The 20,082-nt window shown below is 40.8% G+C and overlaps 1 protein-coding gene across 1 annotated transcript in view; it reads right to left on the bottom strand.

The window, feature by feature from the left end:
• LOC310704211 (uncharacterized protein) overlaps window positions 1-20,082 on the bottom strand; it is a 253,324-nt gene that overhangs the window by 129,587 nt on the left and 103,655 nt on the right. The window lies entirely within an intron of this gene.

Here is a 20,082-nt window from a genome sequence, read left to right as displayed (position 1 = left end):
AGAAAAAAAGCACTGGCTCTAGGGCAGTATATCCCAAATTTTGGTATTTAGGCCACTGTTGTTTTCTGGACTGATATTCAAGGTACTCATTAGGACTAAAACAGATATACACAGGAGTCGGTCATACTTTCTGGGCAATGGTGGTGTTTCTGGGATCCTCCAAGTGCACCCACCCACACCCCTGTAGCTCAAACTGCATCAGAAAATTTCAGTGCATCTGCCTTCCTGCCTTCCATATGATGGTACCACTTCTTATATCTTGGCAGAGAGAAAGATTTAATGGCACATGAGGAATGCCTGCTCTGAGGAGCATAGGCCTAGTTTAGAGATAACAGTAAGCCGAAGTTTAGCCTCCTTTCTCCCTCTAGTGCTTGTCAGAGGAATAGTTTGGAAGAATACACTTCCCACTTAAAACTAGCCACAGTTTGGGAACTGCAGTTAGTTTCAACTTTGGTATATTGGTACAAGCCAGGAACAGACACCAGAGGAATAGTTTGAAAGAATACACTTAAAACCATTGTGTTTTTTCCCCATAAGCCAAAGTAAGGATGCTTGAGGATGAAAGGATGCTCTGTGAATTCTGTTATGAACTGACCTGATCCACATTGGTATGTGAGGCTCATAAAGTGGTAATCCTGCAGATTTCACATTTCTATGAATTTTGCATTCTAGTTGTTGGAAAATGTGTCAAAATGCCTATTTAAATATGTGGAAATACATGCTCTCTTCTCAAAGTATGTTCAGAAGTACAATTGTTTCAAGAAAGTATTTTAAAATATGTATTTAAATATATAGATTTCTTTTTTTAAAACTGACAGATTAATGCAGGAAGAGGAGGGAATGTGCTTGTGAAAGGACATATAAAAAACTGACAAGGACTGGGAACAGACTGATCTGTCCTCCATCCTAGTTTAAAGACATAAAAACAAACTCTGACTACTTTAAACATGGAAGGTAGATGCTTCCAATCTCCTGTCTTGTACACATCATGCTCAACCATGGTTTAGTATTACATCCAAATGATTTCAACATGGTGGTGTGATTTCCTTCCCAAAAGGCTCTTGAGCCCCTCCTCCTGCCATATAGTTTAGTAACTGCTGATCATGGGATTTTAAAGTCTACTACTGTGTTTAAACAGTACTTAAAGAATCTGCTTTCATCCTTGGGCAGAACACTGCCGAAGGCAAAAGAAAGGAAACCATAAAAATTATGGAATGCATTTTTTTTTTTGGCAGTTTCAAATTTAGCTAAAACCAATCAAGTAGACATTTCAACAGAACAATAAATCCACAAGCAAAGGCCACCTGCAGATCAATCTGTTACAACCTTGTGGGGAAACCTTTGAAACAATATAAATTTGTGGGTGGAGAGGAGAAGCTTAAGCCAAACCAATGAAGAAATTATAATTTGTGAAGGAATCACTGAAGTCTTGTCTTTTAGCCATCCAACGCAGGCCAATATGAAGTCTGAAAGAAGGGCCAGCTGGCTTAAAGATTTGGAGATCACTGATGTGGGCAACTCTTCCAATATCTGAATGTGTGTTTAACCTTCCAGTGCAGTTTTGAAATCAAAACTCTTCTCTTTACTCTGAAATGCTAACTGAATTGACTGAGAGCCATCTGATTTATTTATTTTTTTACAAAAATTAACAAAATTTACCATGTAGGAACTTCTTGTGATTTTGGGCCACATGAATGAGAGAAGTAAAATGTGTGCACTCATTGACTGGGACTTTATAAAAGATTGCTTTGATTCTATTTCTGCTTCTGTTGGCATTTGACAGATTGCCTTATATCCTCTTTAATTGACTAAGTTCTATTTACTTCTTTAAAAATAAAAAAATAAAAAGAGCTCTTGATCTATTGGGGGGGAAATAAACAACCTCAACACCATCCTGTGTACAGAAGCTCGGATAGCCTCCGTCACTGAATCAGCCGGTTCAAAATCAGAACCAGATGGTAATTGCTAGGAACAAAGATGAGGTTTCAAAGAGAACAGATTCAATGCATTCCACAGCTCATAGTGTACTTTTTCCACAAAAGATTAACGGTTGCTTTAAAGCCATTGTATTTAGTGAAGTTGCGTATCACAGAGTTACCTAGAAAGTGAAGCAATCCATTCTTCCAAGTTGAGGTCATGCAAGATTTCAGTAAACAATCAACTTTGATTTTCTGGGATCTTTGTGTTTCAAAAAAGAATATGTCTGTCACATGTATTCTGAAGTTCTGTTGATAGTTATGATTTTGCTTACCCAGCTAAGTGCTAGGAAAACCTTAAATAGCTCCTATTAGCACTGCTGGACTTTCTCACCTTTCAGCTGAGTGGCAGGCAAAATGTTTTGCGATTCATTTGAACTGTATTATAACCATGTCTGGAAAAATCTGTGTTGTAGTATCAGATGAAGTTATGTTATCAGATAGCTTAGTGAGTCCGGGACTAATTTAGATGATCACCTGGGAACATCAGAGTTTCTTAGAAGATGGTCTGGGTGCAATATGATACATCCATTGATGGATATGAATGGTGACAACTAATAAAAAGAGACCTGGCCCATGTTACGTGCCAACAATCCTTCTGAAGACATAAGGCCTAATACACACTGCTTTAGCTAAGCAAAAAGAGGTATGTTTTGAGGAGACATCATTTCACATTTTAGTAGTTGGAGGAAAACTCTGGCCTGCCCGATGTTGCTGAACTACAACTGCCACATCTCTGGCCATTGACCATGCTTGCTGGGGCTGATAGGAGTTGTAGTTCACAATATCTAGAAGGTTACAAGTTCCCCACACCAGCAGTTGGGGATAAAGATGTGTGGGGAAGATTTTAATCAAGCTTTAAAGGTTCAGTCTTGGATGAAGTAATCCAAGTGCAAAAACAAATCCAGTGTACTTTAAAAGCATTTGTTAGCCTTTGATATCTAATAACAACCATATAGTATCAGCACAAATCAAACAGCCACCCGTTTGTTCAGGTAAGGGGATTTATACCTTTGGGATGGATGCCTAGAACATATTTCAAATGTCATTTTCAGTGTGTAACATCAACGTGTTCATTCTGGGTTTTTTGGGGGGGGGTTTATAATAATATTTATTAGTTTTCCAACAAATTGAACACAACGTTACAAAAAACTACAGAAGAAAAAACATACAATAATACAATACAATACAAAAAAGAAGAAGAAAAGAGAAAAAGGAAAAAAACTGCAAAACATTAACATACAACTAACAAAACACAACAAAAACCATTTAAAACACAGTCCAGTTTCAATATCTTATCTTTCTTTCACTAATTTCCACGACCTCCTCACACCTCCCTTTTTGTATTCCACTTCTATTGATTGTTTCAGCAATTCCTTTCCATCTTCCTCTGTTTTCTATCCTTTAATTGTCTTAACACATTCTAACCTTATTTTTCCTTTAATACTCTAATAATCTATTTATACTTAATTCCTTATAACATTTCTACTAAAGCCATATAGCTTCATTCCAACATCTTTCTAACATTCTTTAATTTTACAGTATTTCTGTAAATAGTCTTTAAACTTTTTCCAGTCTTCTTCCACCGACTCTTCTCCCTGGTCTCGGACAAGGTGTTCATTCTGCACTGTGCAAATGCTGGTAACAGCTGGCTGTGCCTTGATACTGTCACCACACAAAATAAGGATGTGCTGGTAAGTGAACTTGTGGGCTACTCAGGTTCCTTCAGGAATGTGCCAATACCTATATCCCTCCAAACCTTAGACAATATATTGCTTCAGCTATGGAAAACTATTTTCTTGTTCTGGCGTAGGTTCCCGGAGACACAAGGTTCACACCAGGACACTTGCTGATTGGACAGAGGCCATATTCCAAAGAGCAGGGCATACTGAGTATCTGAAGAAGTGTGCATGCACACGGAAGCTCATGTTAGGGTATTTCCGTTCCACCTTAAAAAGGGGACAGGCTGTTGTGAGTCACAGCCTACATATTTCCTGCTCACAGGAAGTTTCTGTTAATCTATTGCTTTCGTTTCTCTCTCTCTCTGTGCCTGAACATCGAAGCAGGCAGTCATGTTTTTTCTTTGTTCTGACCAACGCTGAATAAAGTTGTAAATAATGCTCTCCTGAGTGCATCTTTCGCTGTACGAACTCTGCTGATAGAGCGTGCACTAGTCCTTGGAATGTGGAAAGCTATTTCTGAGGCTTTGTGTCGCTAATTGATTGATACTGCATTTCTACGGGAGGTCGATGGATCGTCCGGAGACGACATGGGGTCCATGATGGCTTTTGTCTCCCTGGCAGTATTCCAACAGCTCATACCAATAACAAACTTAGTTGGGCTCTAAGGTGCTACTGGAAGGAATTGTTTTATTTTGTTTCGACTACGGCAGACCTACCTGTAACTATCCCTTACATTGACATAGGATTGCTCTGTTGAAAAGTATTTAACCATAGCTGTTAAAGTGATCCTATTTATCCTGATTTAGTTGATCACCTAGGATCTTCAGGCATGGGAAAGGTAGCAAATCAAAACAAATTAACTACCAAACATTTCACAATAAGGGACAAAAGTTCCATATTCTCTTTTCATAAAATCAGGCTTTCATTAACTTAAAGTCTTTATCGTGGTAGTTGCCAGTCACATCTCCAGACAAATGTTCCCCGTGTCAATTGAATCCACATTTTAGACACAGCTTTTTATTTTACAGGTTGTTTTTTTCCAGAATTCTAGAACTGTAGTAAAATTATGTAACAAGGGACAAGTGGCTTTAACCGCATTTCTGACATTTGCAAACTTGCAACGCTGCAAATTTGGTGAGGATCGGTACATAATCTTCAAATTCATATAAAATGCTGTAGTGATGGAGTGTTGCTTAGCTACTCAACCACCTCTTATACTTTATTTATTTAACTTGTATGCCATCCTTCATCCGTAGATCTCAGGACAGTTCTCAACATTAAAATGCAATATAAAAACACAAAATACATGATAAAAACAAGAACAAAAACCACAAAGTAAAAAACCTCCCTCTCCCCCACCCCTCCCATAAACACATTTAAAAGATGTTAATCAGTCAAAGGCCTGGTTGAAGAGGAATGTTTTTGCCTGGTGCCTGAAGGTAATATTGAAGGTGCTACATGAACCTCCTTGGGGAGAGCATCCCACAAATAGGGAGCCACTGCAGAAAAGGCCTGTCATTGTGTTACCACCCTCTGGGCCTCTCATGGAGGGGCCTTAGAGGATGGTCTCAGGGGCCAGGTAGGTTCACATGGAGAGATGTGGTCCTTCATATGTAGGAGCACTGGCTCGCACAACTGAAGGTTTCACATCATCCAAATTGGTTCATGATCCCAGTGACAGATCTACATGCAACCACATAAGGAATTAATAAGCACATGAAGCAGGCCTTTGTCACCACTGTTTCTGCTCATGCTACACCATTTGACCTTTTCCAGGGCCTGCTTTTCCCTCAATACCCATTCCGTTCCTGAAGATCTATAGAAATACAGTACAGATCTATATTCATGAGTTGCCTCAAGGTTTCAGTATGACTTGCATATGGCTAGTCTCATTATTATTTTTGCCTTGTACAACACCTAATAAGAGATCAGAAGTACAAGCATATGCAATATGTTTCAGCAAAAAAGACTTCAATGAGAAGCTTAATTGCAAACTAGAGTTTTTCAGCAAGTAAGATTGCATTCAATTAGGACTCAGCGAGGGCTCTGAGTTTCTTTTACACTAAAGGTGTTAAATTAACATAGCTGTACCTCACTGTACTTTCCTGTACAGCAATGAACAAACAGCAGGGGCAGTGAACTGAGTCATTCTAGGCAGCTACTTATTCTGCCAGACCTGCTACCAAGCTGTTGAGGGCCTTCTTTGCTATAAATTGTAGAGCCCCTGCACATTTTGCTATTAAATATTCTACTAAAAAGGAGGAGGAAATTGTTCTAACAATCTGTCTTCCTTGGGCCTCACAGATATGCTGCTTTCTTCACCACATCGCTTTTGCAGTTTCCAAACCACACATGTCCAGTTTGATGTGGGGTAGGGGGGAGGTGAGATCCAAAATATTGAAGACAGGGATAAAGAGCTAGTTTTAACAAGGTGAATAATGGGTATTCACTCAGCAGTGATATCATGATAGCCTGGGATAGAACATGGGAGATAACTTTCGCAGATGTGTTTGGGTGTTTGAACAGAAAGGGAACAGCAAGAGATTTTGAAATATTGTGCAGTAAAGAAACAGTACAACCTTGGCAAGATTTTGAAGGAATCAAAGCTTGTTGACTCCAAATGGTGGGAGGGTGACGGCAATGTCCACAGGAGTGGAAAAGGAGAAGCTGGCTAACATTTGGGAACATGAACACAAGAGTCCCTGTAGCTTGTGTGTAGGCAGAAGGCCACACCTGAAACAAAAATTATGTTGGACTTCACACAGGTAGAGCAACATGTCAGACTGCAGTGTGATATTTGTGAAATAGCTTCAGTGCCCGGTGATTCCACAGCAGGGGGATTCAGAGTATTGCTTTAAAATCTGTAATTTAGATGAGAGAACCTTTCTAGCATAAACTGGAAAGGGCCTATGTTTTTTACTCCTCTGATTGCTCAAATATTACCCCTGGCAAGCTAACCTGTCTCTCTTCAATTTCTCAATGTAAAGACTGTGGTTGTTGAGCATTTGACTATATATTTTTTCTTGTGATGTGCGAGCTCCCCCTGCTTTAGTTTGTGACAGGCTCAAGCTTTCTGAGCTTCCTTGGCAAGTGTTCAAAGAGAGCTCTTTTTCTCCCTGATAGTTTTTTTCCAGGTTCTTAACATTAGTACATATAAGCTGTACTTAACATTAGTACATACAGTGGTACCTCAGGTTGCAGACGCTTCAGGTTACAGACTCCTCTAACCCAGAAATAGTACCTCGGGTTAAGAACTTTGCTTCAGGATGAGAACAGAAATCGTGTGGCGGCAGCGGGAGGCCCCATTAGCTAAAGTGGTACCTCAGGTTAAGAACGGTTTCAAGTTAAGAACAGACCTCCAGAACAAATTAAGTTCTTAACCCAAGGTACCACTGTATAAGCTGTTGGTGTCTTTCTCCTGGTGTTATTTCACTGCTACCAGGAAACTAATACGTTGTTAGACTTGTCATCTTATGGTTGCTCCCTAGAATGAATACACATGGATGCTTCCATTTTCTGATTGGAATGAAGATCTATAAATAACATGATTACTCTATACTTCCAACTACCCAACACTTTAGTGTGGCGACTCAACCACTTAGATATGTGGTAGGGCAACTGGCATTTTTACAAGTGCCACATAATGTTTGTCTGCACTTTCGAGAAACTGGTCCTTTAGAGTGGCAGCACCTGCACTTTGGAACTCCCGGCATATTGATATTAGGCAGATACTTTTACTGTATTGTTTCTGACATCTGCAAAAAACAAACAAACCACTATTGGTTCCAACAAGCCTATGCATTCATGTAGTTTCAACACATAGTCTTGATGTTACTTGATTTGAATTATTATATTTATTTGTATGATTAATGGTATTTTTAGACTGTTCATTGTAAACCACTTACAGGTGTTTTGTATATCTGTCTTGTTAAATAAATAACAGAAAAGTGTGTGTGTGTGTGTGTGTGTGTGTGTGTGTGTGTGTGTGATTCCAAATCAAAAACATTACAATTCACTTCACTTGCACAACATGATGGCATGGAGCTGCTTGAAAGCTTTCTCCTTTCCAGATTGAGGCAGAAGAGAGAGGCTTACATCACAATGGGGGTCAGCTATGAAACTTGCTTACAACAGCAACAAGCAAAAATACACAGGGCGGGCTTACACAAATCAGAGGGGTGGCTTACAGAAAGTACGGTATACAAAGGCTACACAGTTCCTAATTTTTTTGTAGGAAGTGACAACTACTAAGTAAAAAAACAACAACAAATAAAATAATATAACACATTTAACCCTAAAATAATACACATTATTAGATGCCTTTTTGGTACATCTTTTTATCCAAGAACTGCACTGCAAAATTTCCAGAAGTGTAAAATTCAGAGGATAATTGCATACACTATTAGTCTGAAGATGAGTATCAGATCAGTTTTTATCAGAACTGGCAAAGCATGAATTCCTCATTTCCCAGTTTTACTGCACTAAGGTAAAAATAAAGGAACCCCTGACCATTAGGTCCAGTCGCGGCCGACTCTGGGGTTGCAGCGCTCATCTCGCTTTATTGGCCGAGGGAGCCAGCGTACAGCTTCCAGGTCATGTGGCCAGCATGACTAAGCCGCTTCTGGCGAACCAGAGCAGCGCACGGAAACGCCGTTTACCTTCCTGCTGGAGCAGTACCTATTTATCTACTTGTACTTTGACGTGCTTTTGAATTGCTAGGTGGACAGGAACAGGGACTAAGCAATGGGAGCTCACCCCGTCGCGGGGATTCGAACTGCCGACCTTCTGATCGGCAAGTCCTAGGCTCTGTGATTTAGCCCACAGCGCCACCCGCATCCCTTTATTGCACTACTACTGTACAAATATGTGTGGTGGAACAGCAAATTGAATTCTCAGCAAATAATAAATCACACAGTTGCTTCATCTTGTCCTCGTGAAGAAAAAAGTCAAAGTAACCTTCTGTAACACACATCTTATTACTGCTGAAGGTGATTTCAATTTGCCTGACCCTGGGATCCTTGATGATTAGGTGTAAAAGGTATATGTATAAAAAATATGAGTGTGCATTAAGGAACTATGCTAGTGTGGACTTGCTTAATTCCACTAGTGTTCCCTGAAATAGAACCTAACGTCATGGCTGCTGGAGGTTAAGAACCAGATAATGGTTTATGGAAAATGAATATTCTTCCAACACATGATTTTATCCCACACTATATTTCCTAGCATTTTAGCCATCTATGTTTTGAAAAATATTAAATAATGGCGTTTCCATTACTTCCCTAGGGAGAAGTAACTTTAGAACTTCTTCTTTTTGACTGAAAGTAATTTTAGAATACTCACCCATGGCCAGTGGGAGGCATCAATGAGGTAATGGATCTAAATACTTCTGCATTATATGTTAACTTCACTTGCGTTTGTTTTAGCATACTGTCCTGATGGAGATATTTTTAACATACCATACCATGACTATATCATAAACATCTGACATGTTTCGTTGCCCTTGGTTATTTCTGAAATAATTTCCATGAAGATTATTATTTCTTAACATGGAAATAATTTCAGCTGGATATGCTACCAACTTTATTGATACTCACAACCCACTAGGGAACATGTAAGTTTCTGAGCTGATCACGGCTAGTCAAAATGGATTAGTTGGCACTCCTCCTAAGAAGTGTGTGTGTGTGTGTGCGCGCGCACACACACACACACACACACACACACACACACACCACTTTCTGTGCAACTGGGGGAAGAAGCAATCCAAAGGCAACTTTATAGTGCTAAAATAAATCGTTGCTCTTATTGCCTTTTTTAAGTCAACATTGTAAACAGGGATCGAGAAGAGTTCTGCTCAAAGCAATATCCTGGCTAGATTCCTATGTTCTGATTGGGGCAGACATATTTCCGTAACACCACCAGGCTTTGCTATGTCCATCTCATATGCTCCAGGGTCTCTGGCACAACAACTGAGCAGTGTTGGCACAGCACAGGAGCGGTGCCTCTTTGTACATGGTTGGAATGAACTGTGGAATCCTTTCTAGTTTCCAAAACCCATTTTGCAGTTTAAGGGGAATGGAATTTTCCTAACTTCTCCCTAGTTGTATAATGTACTACCTGGGCTCCACCATAACCAGCAACCTTTCCATGGATGTTGAGGTGGACAAATGTATTGGTAAGGCAATGGCTCGCCTCTCCAAAAGGGTACAGGAGAATGTGATGCTGATGAGCAATACTAAGGTGAAGGTCTATCAGGCTTGCATGTTGTGCATGCTGCTTTGTGGGAGTCATGGGCAACTTACAGCCACAGGAGCGACATCTCAAAGCCTTCTATATGTGCTTTGTCAGGAAGATTTTGGGCATCACATGACAGGACAGAATTTCAAACAAAACATCTCCCTAGCCAACATTCCTAGCCTGTTCACACTTCTGTCTCAATGACATCTATGCTGTTTTGATCATGTAGCAGTCTTGAAGATGGCAGAATCCCCAAAGACATGCTGTATCGGGACCTGGATTCAGACACTAGGCCTGTGGGCAGATGAACTTTGCATAATGAAGATGTCTTCAAACCTGACACCAAAGCTGGCATCATTAACCCCGCCATATGGGAATCCTCTGTAGACAACCACAGTGCTTGGAGACAGACATTCAGGTTGTGTATCCCCAGCAGTGACCAGAGGAGGAATGACTGCTGGGAGGAGCACAGAGAGAGAGAAATGCCATGGTGCACCTGTAGCAGCAAAACCAGACATCATCATCAGCCTCGCCTACAATAAAACATGTCTCTCCCATATCAGTCTCTACAGCTGCAGAAAGTACTGTAACTCTCCAACGATTGACTTTACTCCCAAAGGTGCATTCTTCCATTGTCTCTTCAGACATATGAAGGATAAATAATAATGTACTTATTTTAAAAATCTATCAATCTTTTTTTTTGGGGGGAAGGCATTTCAAAGCACATCAAACTTGCTGATTTACCTGCAAACTGGGGCTTGTACAGTCACATACACACACACACACACACACACACAGAGAGAGAGAGAGAGAGAGAGAGAGAGAGAGAGAGATTAACATTCCCCCCCTTCCTTCTCTTTCTCCTAACTCTAAGCTGAATTAAGTCAAGGTTGGTTCACTCATCACTAATTATGAGCAGTAGCTCCTCCAGAAAAATCTCTAAGGATCATAGCTCTATAACATTCTAAAAAACCTCCTGTGAGAAATAGACTAGCTTGTGGATTGCGCCCAGTCTATAGCGCATAGTTTTCTTGAAATTGATGTTGGAGTGAAAAATCAAGTCATCTGGTCAAGATCTCCAACAGTTTGTTTTAAGCAAATCTGTTTTCTCTCATTAAACAGGCACAATTTCCTTCTGTTTTCATTTCCCCTTTAACCCTCCTTTCTTCCACCTCACAATACATAATGGGTGTTCTGGAGCCCTGTGTCTGTTGAGTCTATTCCTTCTCATTCTTTTTAATCTCACTTTGAGGATTTTTACACATTTTAATGAGCCTGAGGCTACAGTCAGGTATGCATCAGTTAAACGTACAAAGGAAAATGTGCTGGCCACCTAGACAGTTTTGAGTAAAATGGAAAAGCATATTTTCTGTAGCTGTCAGCAGTTTCCAGCTAAAGTTCACTCCATCCGTAACTCCATAAAATCATTGCAGAGAAGTTCGACAACTTCTTTTTTCTCAGTTATTTCATGGGTATATCGTTTGTGTATGCCCTGTCAAAGTGAACAGATAACCCACAAAGATGGCTGGTTTCATAGGAATTATTATCAGATATGGGTGATGCACATGATGTGTGATGTACACCATTGTTTTCTTTAAAAGCAAACATCCTGAACACACTTCATGAATTTACATAATTTCTTGAGTCCCTGCCAATGACAGACTTTATGCAGCAAGCAACCAGGGGTAAAACAAATCAGATAAGCAACCAAGTAACATTTGCTATAAGCCACGCTATAAGGAAGCTAGTCATAATGACTAATGGCACAATTTTCCTATTTGGGGGAGTTGCTCTAGGAATACTATTTTCTGTTCCCAATTCTGCTTTGCCCATACCCAATTTCTTGACTTGACTTCATTTGTTATTTTCACCCTGCTTTCCTTTCCATGGACACACAAACTGGCTTACAAGATTTGAAGTTTTAAAACTCCACCAACAGCATATCTTAAAAACAAACCCCTCATGACAGCAGCAGCTCTCTATTCTGCACTTAAGTGACCGTTGGTTAATAGCCAAGGTCAGCCACCTTGTAGCAAATCGTTGGCCTTTGCCAAATGTGGATTTCCTGACAAAAAAACTGATACTCGGTTAAGGGAATTGACTATCAATAGACTGAAGCCAGGTGTTTTAGGTGAAATATAGCAATGGGGCTGCTTTCTCAGCTTTGAAATCTCAGCTTTGTACCCTCTAGTTTGCAATGACCATTGGTTCTACAAAGAGAGAGGGTGGGGAATATGGTGGCCTATCAGACAAAGGGCACCTACTGAAAGAGAGCACCATTGATGCAGCACATTCATATGCATGCTTACTTTGAAGCTAAGGTCAGCTGAGGTCAGACAAGTCCCCTCCTGTTGAACTTCCAGCACCTACTAATGAATTTTTAAAATAATAACCAAAACAAAAGTTCCAGTGGGCATTTTAATTGAAGTCTTATTTTATCCTTTTAACCAATTTTTACCTTTTCTGTAATGTATTTCTTGTACACCTTTTAGAAACAATTGTAGCTAACCCGTGTATAAATTGTTATGGGGGAAAAATTAAGTAAATTCCCATTGAGTTCAGTGGAACTTCTACCAGAGAAAGCATGCTTCAGAGTGCACTTTAATCCCAGATGATGAAGACAACAGCAGCAGCAGCAGCAGCAGCAGCAACAACAACAACAACAACAACAACAAATAGCAGCAGGTCCTGAAGGAGTTAGCAAAAGCACAGCTCCCTCTTTTTATTCACTCTCTCTCCGTGCATATCAAATTGTATCCTGCACTTCCTTCAAAAAGCTTAAAGTGATATTTTAGCCTGTCACAGACTTGAGAGATAGTGGTTTGTCCAAGGCTATCCATTAAGCCACGGAGTTGAGAAATGATTTAAACCTAGGTTTCCCTCATCCAAACTTAACTCTAGTCACTAACCAAGTTACTAGCATTCAATATATACTGCTATACATTGGATACAGCTGCTACCATGAAAAATCGTGGAAGGTAAGCATCAATGATAAAAAAGGAAACTTTAAGGAAAACCAAGACCACCAGGGGAAAAACACATGTTCACACCTAAGAGATGTTTGAGTTTAATACTCAAGTTTCTCCTGGACCAGAATTCCCTTTTCAGGGGGAAGTTTCATATGTGGAAAGTGATTTTTACTTCATTCCCCCCCCCAAAAAAACCCACTTACAACGATTAGGGGTGGGGCCGTTGTTACCCAAAAAACAAACAGCATAATTTTAATTTTAAATCAAGTTACTATCTCCTGCCAGAAAAAAAAATACACACAATTCATCCCTTGTCTATTGCACGATGGGTGGTAGAGAATCATGGGAGATGTGGCTGACTAATGAAAAGTTCCATTGGGAAACAATGGGGCTAACTTCCTGGCAAATTACAACGCTCCATTGTGGTTCCACCAGCTCTGTGCCAGGAAGGATTTGCTTAATCAAAAGCAGCATTTGCGCCTTTGGAAATCCTTGTTTCTGATTAATAAGCATTTTCTGGTTCAGTATTTCTGTCAAAAATATGTGGACTTTTCCTATTTCATTTCTTTTTCTACACTGATCATTCTTTTCTATCTCCTTATACCAACATACACTTAGGATGTAGAGTGCTCATAATAAATAGAGGAAAAGGCAGATTAATTATTTGTTCAAATACGAAAGGACAACTGACACAGACAGCAAGCGTCATTTGGGATGCTGTCCTGTGTACAGGTTAAGCTATTTGAAGTATATTAGGTACTTTACTGGGGTTCAAGTAGCCATTCAGGTTCTGAGGAATTACAACATTTCATCTGATCCACCTGCATGTAAGGTTGTTTGTATGATATCCTCCTCATAAATTTTGCAACCTTTATCAAATTCCTTTGTTAGCTCTCAGATTTTCCACAGATATTTTGCTTATGAAGTAACCCTAAAATTTCCTTCAAATATCCCTCAGGTAGTCATATTTGATTCACAGAAGCTACCTTACTATTACAAAACTTGGAATTGCTGATTGCATTAAATTTAACTTCTTTAATTTTTTTAAGAAAATGGAAGAATATTCCATTTTAAAATGTTTTCAGCCACTTAGAACATTTTGCTCTGCACACTTCTGTCTTTGGTTCACTTGTCCATCTCCAGCCTGTTATAACATAGAAAGGTGGGTGAGCTTCTACCCCCCCCCCAAATCCTTAAATATACTTTATAGAGTGCACCAATTTTTTGCAATCAAGTCAAGGTTAAGCACTTTAAGCCCCTTTTATTTCCATGCAGGAGCTGGACATTTCTAAGCCTTCTTTCAAGGCAATCAGTGGGATTTAAAAGTACTCAGTTTTGGCAGCTGCACTGTGTCCTTTGTAACATCTGAAATATATGTGTTCTCTTGAATGGTTGATCCTATGAAATGTCCTAAACTGAAGGGTCAAGGTAATGTGATTGAATATGATCCTGCTCTCCTTATAGCCATATACAAATGAGATTTCTCAGAGCCTGAAAACATATAGTGATATAAATTGTTAAGATGAGTTTCCTGTACTTCATTTCTAAAATATTCAAAGGTGAACTTTGGGGCAGAGGTATGTTTAAATATGGACTTTGATATACTTCATTAAGAGGGAAGCCACTGCATATCCTCAAATCAGTAGTCTTTACACAAAGACTGCAAAATATAGATCCTTCCTTATATCCTTAAACACTTGAATACCTTGATTTCTTATAGTACAACTTTGGACCCATCAAACTAAGCAAAGCCCATCAGCCATTTAGCCCTAAACAGCAGGTTACCAAAAGCTTCAAAGGCTTCTAATTTTTGCTGTCTCCTTCAGTTAGCAAACCACAAAACATGGCTAATTCTTTATTTTATTTATTTCATAGCATTTATCCACTGCTCAATTTTTTAAAAATAAACAAAAACACACCCTTAAAGCAGTTCACAAAAAGCTGAACCAATTAAGTAACCAATAAGAAGAATCAACATCAATAATTTAAAACTACGTATTTAAAAAAATAAAATAAAAACAGATGTGTCTCAAGTGACGCTGGCCTCATTTCTGGATATGAACTTTAAACTGCAATACTGGACCTTTTGACAGCAACTTTGAACTACTAAACGGTTGAAGTAAAAATAATATGGAAGCAACCAAATGACTCTCCAGCCTTTGCCGTACAAAAATAAATAGGAAAGAATCTGAAGTGGTGAATGAAAAAGGATCAGGGTCCTGTTGCACTGCATTTTGCAATAATTTAAATGTGCACGTCTCATTCACAACTAATGGGAGGCATGTGTATTTTTTCCTGTGGTATCTGTACAGAAACACACAAACTTTGATCCTACAATAATTTTCCAAGCCATTTTTAAACTTACACAGAAATAAGGACACCACACAGAAAAATAGACACAAAATCCCCAGATTCTCTCCCCCGCCTTTTTTTGTTTTTTTACTTCTGCTGTATTTTGTTAAGTTGACATCCAATAAAATGCAATAAAAGGGCCTAATAGGCTGCAGATTTTCAAAGATCTAAGCTTTGGGTGTTTTTTTAAAAAAGGAGAAAAAAACACAAGCACACATGTGGGCGAGTCGGGGGGGGGGACCTCAGTTCATTTATGAAGGCAACATGTACAGTGCAGAAAAACAGCTTGCCAATAGTAAATAACTTTATTACCTTAAAATTCCTCTTAGGGTGTGTCAGACAAATCAAAAGAAGAAGAAAACAGTGGAGAAGATAGAGCTGGCTGAGAATGAGATCTTTCAGGCTTCAAAGAACAGGATGTTCTTATTTACAAGGGAAAGCCCTATAAAGCAGCAGAAGCCAGTTTTTGCTCACAGTATCTTCAGAAAACAAATATTTAAGGATATGTATACCAGATAGAAGACTAAAAAAGAAGACCGAGAGACATTCATGTGCATTTTAAATGCTCCAGTGCATAATTCCACTGAAGAAATAAACAAACAAGCCAGGATTTTTGGAATCAGCACTGAAAGAGGGTTTCATTAGCTTAGTCCAAGGGATTCTGTGTGTGCACAAAGAACTCAGGTGGAAAGACCAGAGAAAGAGAGAGTGGGGGGGGAGGACCAATTGTATGAATAAGCACACAGCATTCAAATGAATGGGGTACACAGATAACCAGATCAGGTTTATGTGTGCAATTTTTTCCATGACCCTACCCTGTGTAACTCCTGAATGCATACTGTGTTTGACAGATATCACAAAGCAGCATACTACAACTAAGCAGCTTCAATGGCAAGTACAATATGAACAATATGAGTCTCTCCTTCCAGCTTGAAGTTTAGAAAGTTATACTGTAGGCTGTTACATCATGATTGGGGATGTCTGAAGTTAGGAATGTCCATTCCAACTTTTATTCATTGTAACCTGAGATGATTCCAGGTTCAGTTTGCGTGGACAGGCGGAGCCCCCCACCCAACCCCAGGCGACCCCCGAGCAGAATAATGACTCAAGACAATGTGCTATAGGATTAAAATTGGCCACAACTTTATTAAGTTTCAGATGTAGGGAGACCTTGGCTCAGGCATTGGGCGTTTATCCTTCCCAGTCCCCAGCCAGGGACCTGGGAGACATTAGGGTTATCCAGAATGTGTGGGGATTGGGCTGGCTCTGGAGAACATTTGTTCAAGCAGAGAGCCCACCCCGTTTTGCCGCTGTCGTAGGGGAGTGCAATGACAACCTCTCGGCATATGGCCAATGCCTCCCCTCAAGACCCTTTTAACGGGGAACCCTGGGATCACCGCCGCAAGGGAGGCATGGGTCACCACTTCACCCCAACCCCCATTTAGGAAGATAGACTAAAGGATTCTGCCCAAGGCCTGAAACCGCCAAAGTTGTGACGTTTTGCTACGGGAACGGCAAAACCTGCTAATGCAGGAAAATTCCTTTCCAGCCCTTCAACAGTAACCATGACGTAGCAGCACCTGTGTACCTGTGGAGAAGAGGTTAACCTGCAAAAGAAGACTTAACTGAGGGAGGGCAGGGTGGGAGAAGCTCTGGAGCCCACTGACGCTTCGCAGGTAAGATTCACCTTCTATTGCGTGGGCAGGGCAGTCCCTCCCCTTACCTGGCCGATCCCCTGGCAATGCCTCCCCAGGCGATTGGCTGAGGTAGGTGGAGACCTCCAGATATCCAGCCTGGGGAGGGCGAAGCCAGCCGATACTACCGGGAGCCGCACTGGGATCCAGGGGGGCTGCATGCAACCACGCAAAAGGCGCCCCCCATTTGATGTGGGGAGAGGTCATTCTGCACCATAAAATGCTATTCATCTCATTGCCTACTATGGTGTTATTGTCCACTCTATATGGTTAACCACTGTTGCTAAAAAATCTCTGTGTGGTGTATTAAGCTACATAAAAGGATCTACTTAATCTAGCCAGATCATTTGTTCCATTTATCCCACATCTATTTACTCAGACTGTCACCAGCTCTCCACAGCCTCAGCTTTGCCCACTGAAAACCTGCAAGTAGAGATGCCAAGAACTGAATGTGAAGCATTACACATGCGAAGTATGTGCTCTGCTACTGAACTATCACCCCTCCCGAACATCTGGCTGCAAGACACAAGATGTGGTCTGACAAAATCGAGACAAGATCTTTGGCAAAACCCAACAAACTATTTAGTGGCATTTACTAAAGCTTCTGCTTTCCATTGTCTGTGTGCTTCATAAGTGATAAAAAAGCTGCCCTGGATTTTTATTAGCTTGACCTGACAGGATAAACTGTTACGAAAGGAACAATAGCAGAAGTGCTTTTGAAAAGGAAAGTGGGATGTGTAGAGTTGCAAGACCAATGCCCAGTGTCAACAATCAAGTATTGTGGGCATCTTCCCAGGCCACCACTGCTAAGTGGGAGGAAAGAATTGCGTCCCCCCTGGCAGCAGGAGTGGAGATGGTTGGGGAAAACATTAGAGGTAGGCAATACTGACAGTCCCTTTATTTCAGTTCCTGGCTGAGGCAAAGGTGGCTCAGGCTCCATGTCTCCCAACTAAACTGGGGCCTGATCTCGCAAGATCATGCTAGACATTTCCATAAAATGATATCTTGGCAATCCATGTATATATGTGTGTGTGTATAATACTTTTAATAATAATAATAGAAATACAGGTGCATAGGCGGTTTAGGTTTAATGAAGAAGGTAGAGGCAGAGCAATCCAAACCCCTATCTGCTGTGCTTCGTGGGGTTTGGATGAGCAAGAAGTGTGCCACCACTTCACCCTGCCCAGGTCCACCACCCTCAGTCAGGGAGCTCTGCCCCTGAGTTCTTCAGTACACCTGCATGAATGGTGGGCAAATAGATGCTCATGCTGGCTGTATCCCTACCAGAAGCAGCCAGAAGAAGTCTGGCATAGGCTATGCTATATTCAGAAGGGATTCCACCATGCCAGCTTCCAACCAGGTGGGTTATTGTTGCTACAAGGAGTAGGGGTTGGCATGGTGCAAACATACTGGCAGAGCAGTACATGTGAAAAGGATCTAGGAGTCTTGGTTGACCACAAACTTGACATGAGCCAACAGTGTGACGCGGCAGCTAAAAAAGCCAATGCAATTCTGGGCTGCACCAATAGGAGTATAGCATCTAGATCAAGGGAAGTAATAGTGCCACTGTATTCTGCTCTGGTCAGACCTCACCTGGAGTAATGTCTCCAGTTCTGGGCACCACAGTTCAAGAAGGACACTGACAAACTGGAACATGTCCAGAGGAGGGCAACCAAAATGGTCAAAGGCCTGGAAACGATGCCTTATGAGGAACAGCTAAGGGAGCTGGGCATGTTTAGCCTGGAGAAAAGGAGGTTAAGGGGTGATATAATAGCCATGTTCAAATATATAAAAGGATGTCATATAGAGGCGGGAGAAAGGTTGTTTTCTGCTGCTCCAGAGAAGCGGACACGGAGCAATGGATCCAAACTACAAGAAAGAAGATTCCACCTAAACATGAGGAAGAACTTCCTGACAGTAAGAGCTTGTTCGACAGTGGAATTTGCTGCCAAGGAGTGTGGTGGAGTCTCCTTCTTTGGAGGTCTTTAAGCAGAGGCTTGGCAACCATATGTCAGGACTGCTCTGATGGTGTCTCCTGCTTGGCAGGGGGTTGGACTCGATGGCCCTTGTGGTCTATTCCAACTCTATGATTCTATGAGTAGATTGGCTCTACTCGTGTATTTTCACCACACTGATTTCCCTGCCACCTCTTCCCTCCACATCTCTCTCTTGATAAGCAACAGAGACCCACCTACCAGGAAGCTAGCATAGCAGTCTACCCCAAACAATGAGCCACTTCTGACTGCATCCTGAGCCAGCCTCGCTACGGTCAGATGATGGCAGCAGGTCTGGTCCAGACCTGCAGCAGCCTGGGAGCTAGTGTAGCAAGCAGACATTTTCCCATACTGCCCCCCTTTCACCCAGGCTAGCATAATTGGTGGCACTTTGAGAAGAGTTTGCTGGAGGAGGTTGGGTCATTGGCCTGATCCAGCAGGCTCTTTTATGCTTATATGATGGGTATGTAGATGTGGTGGCTATGCTGCACCATCAAGCCCTACTGTTGACAGTCAGGGGTTTGGATTGCGTTGGAAGCCTTGCAAATTGTAGTTGAAGGGTAACAGTCTTGGAAAAAAACCGAAGGTTACTTAAACATTTGTCTGTGTAACAGAAGGCCTACACCGTGTTTATTTCCTCGCTATCCTTTATTTTGAGCATGTCTGTGTTTTGTCTCTACAGCTAATTCTGCAATTCTGCTCAGTGAAAATTCTTTCATACCTCAGTTCTGCCAATGAGCAACTGCTAATACATGATTGTCAAATAAATTGTCTCAGATGAGGCCTCCTAAGAACCAAACTTCAAAGTTAAATGATGCAATATGAAGGGCTACAATGCCATGACACATTCAGAGATGATAGAAATCTGGTACAAATTTTGAAAATGAAATCTACAAGGATTTCCTCCCTAAATATTTTGAGTTTGGGCATCAACATTTAATGTTCATGTTCTACTTCTGTTGTTTTTTGGTTGGCCAAATCTGTCTAACCTAATGCCAGATGGCAGAGGAAGGCCTAATCTGCATTCCAAAAATGGCTACATTTATTTCTTTACACTTTGTTTGGACCCTTTGTTGTGAACCTGGTTTTGATGAAAGCTTGTCGGCATACTAATAGTGATTAAAGTCTTCTTTTGCTTGTGTTCAAGTAGTCAACAATGACACAGAATAGAGAAGTTCTGG

The sequence above is a fragment of the Podarcis liolepis genome (genome assembly GCF_965112155.1).
Source record: "Podarcis liolepis genome assembly, chromosome: 3".
Lineage (NCBI taxonomy): Eukaryota > Metazoa > Chordata > Lepidosauria > Squamata > Lacertidae > Podarcis > Podarcis liolepis.
Note: the sequence above shows the minus strand (reverse complement) of the source record. Positions and strands in the feature narration are given on the sequence as shown.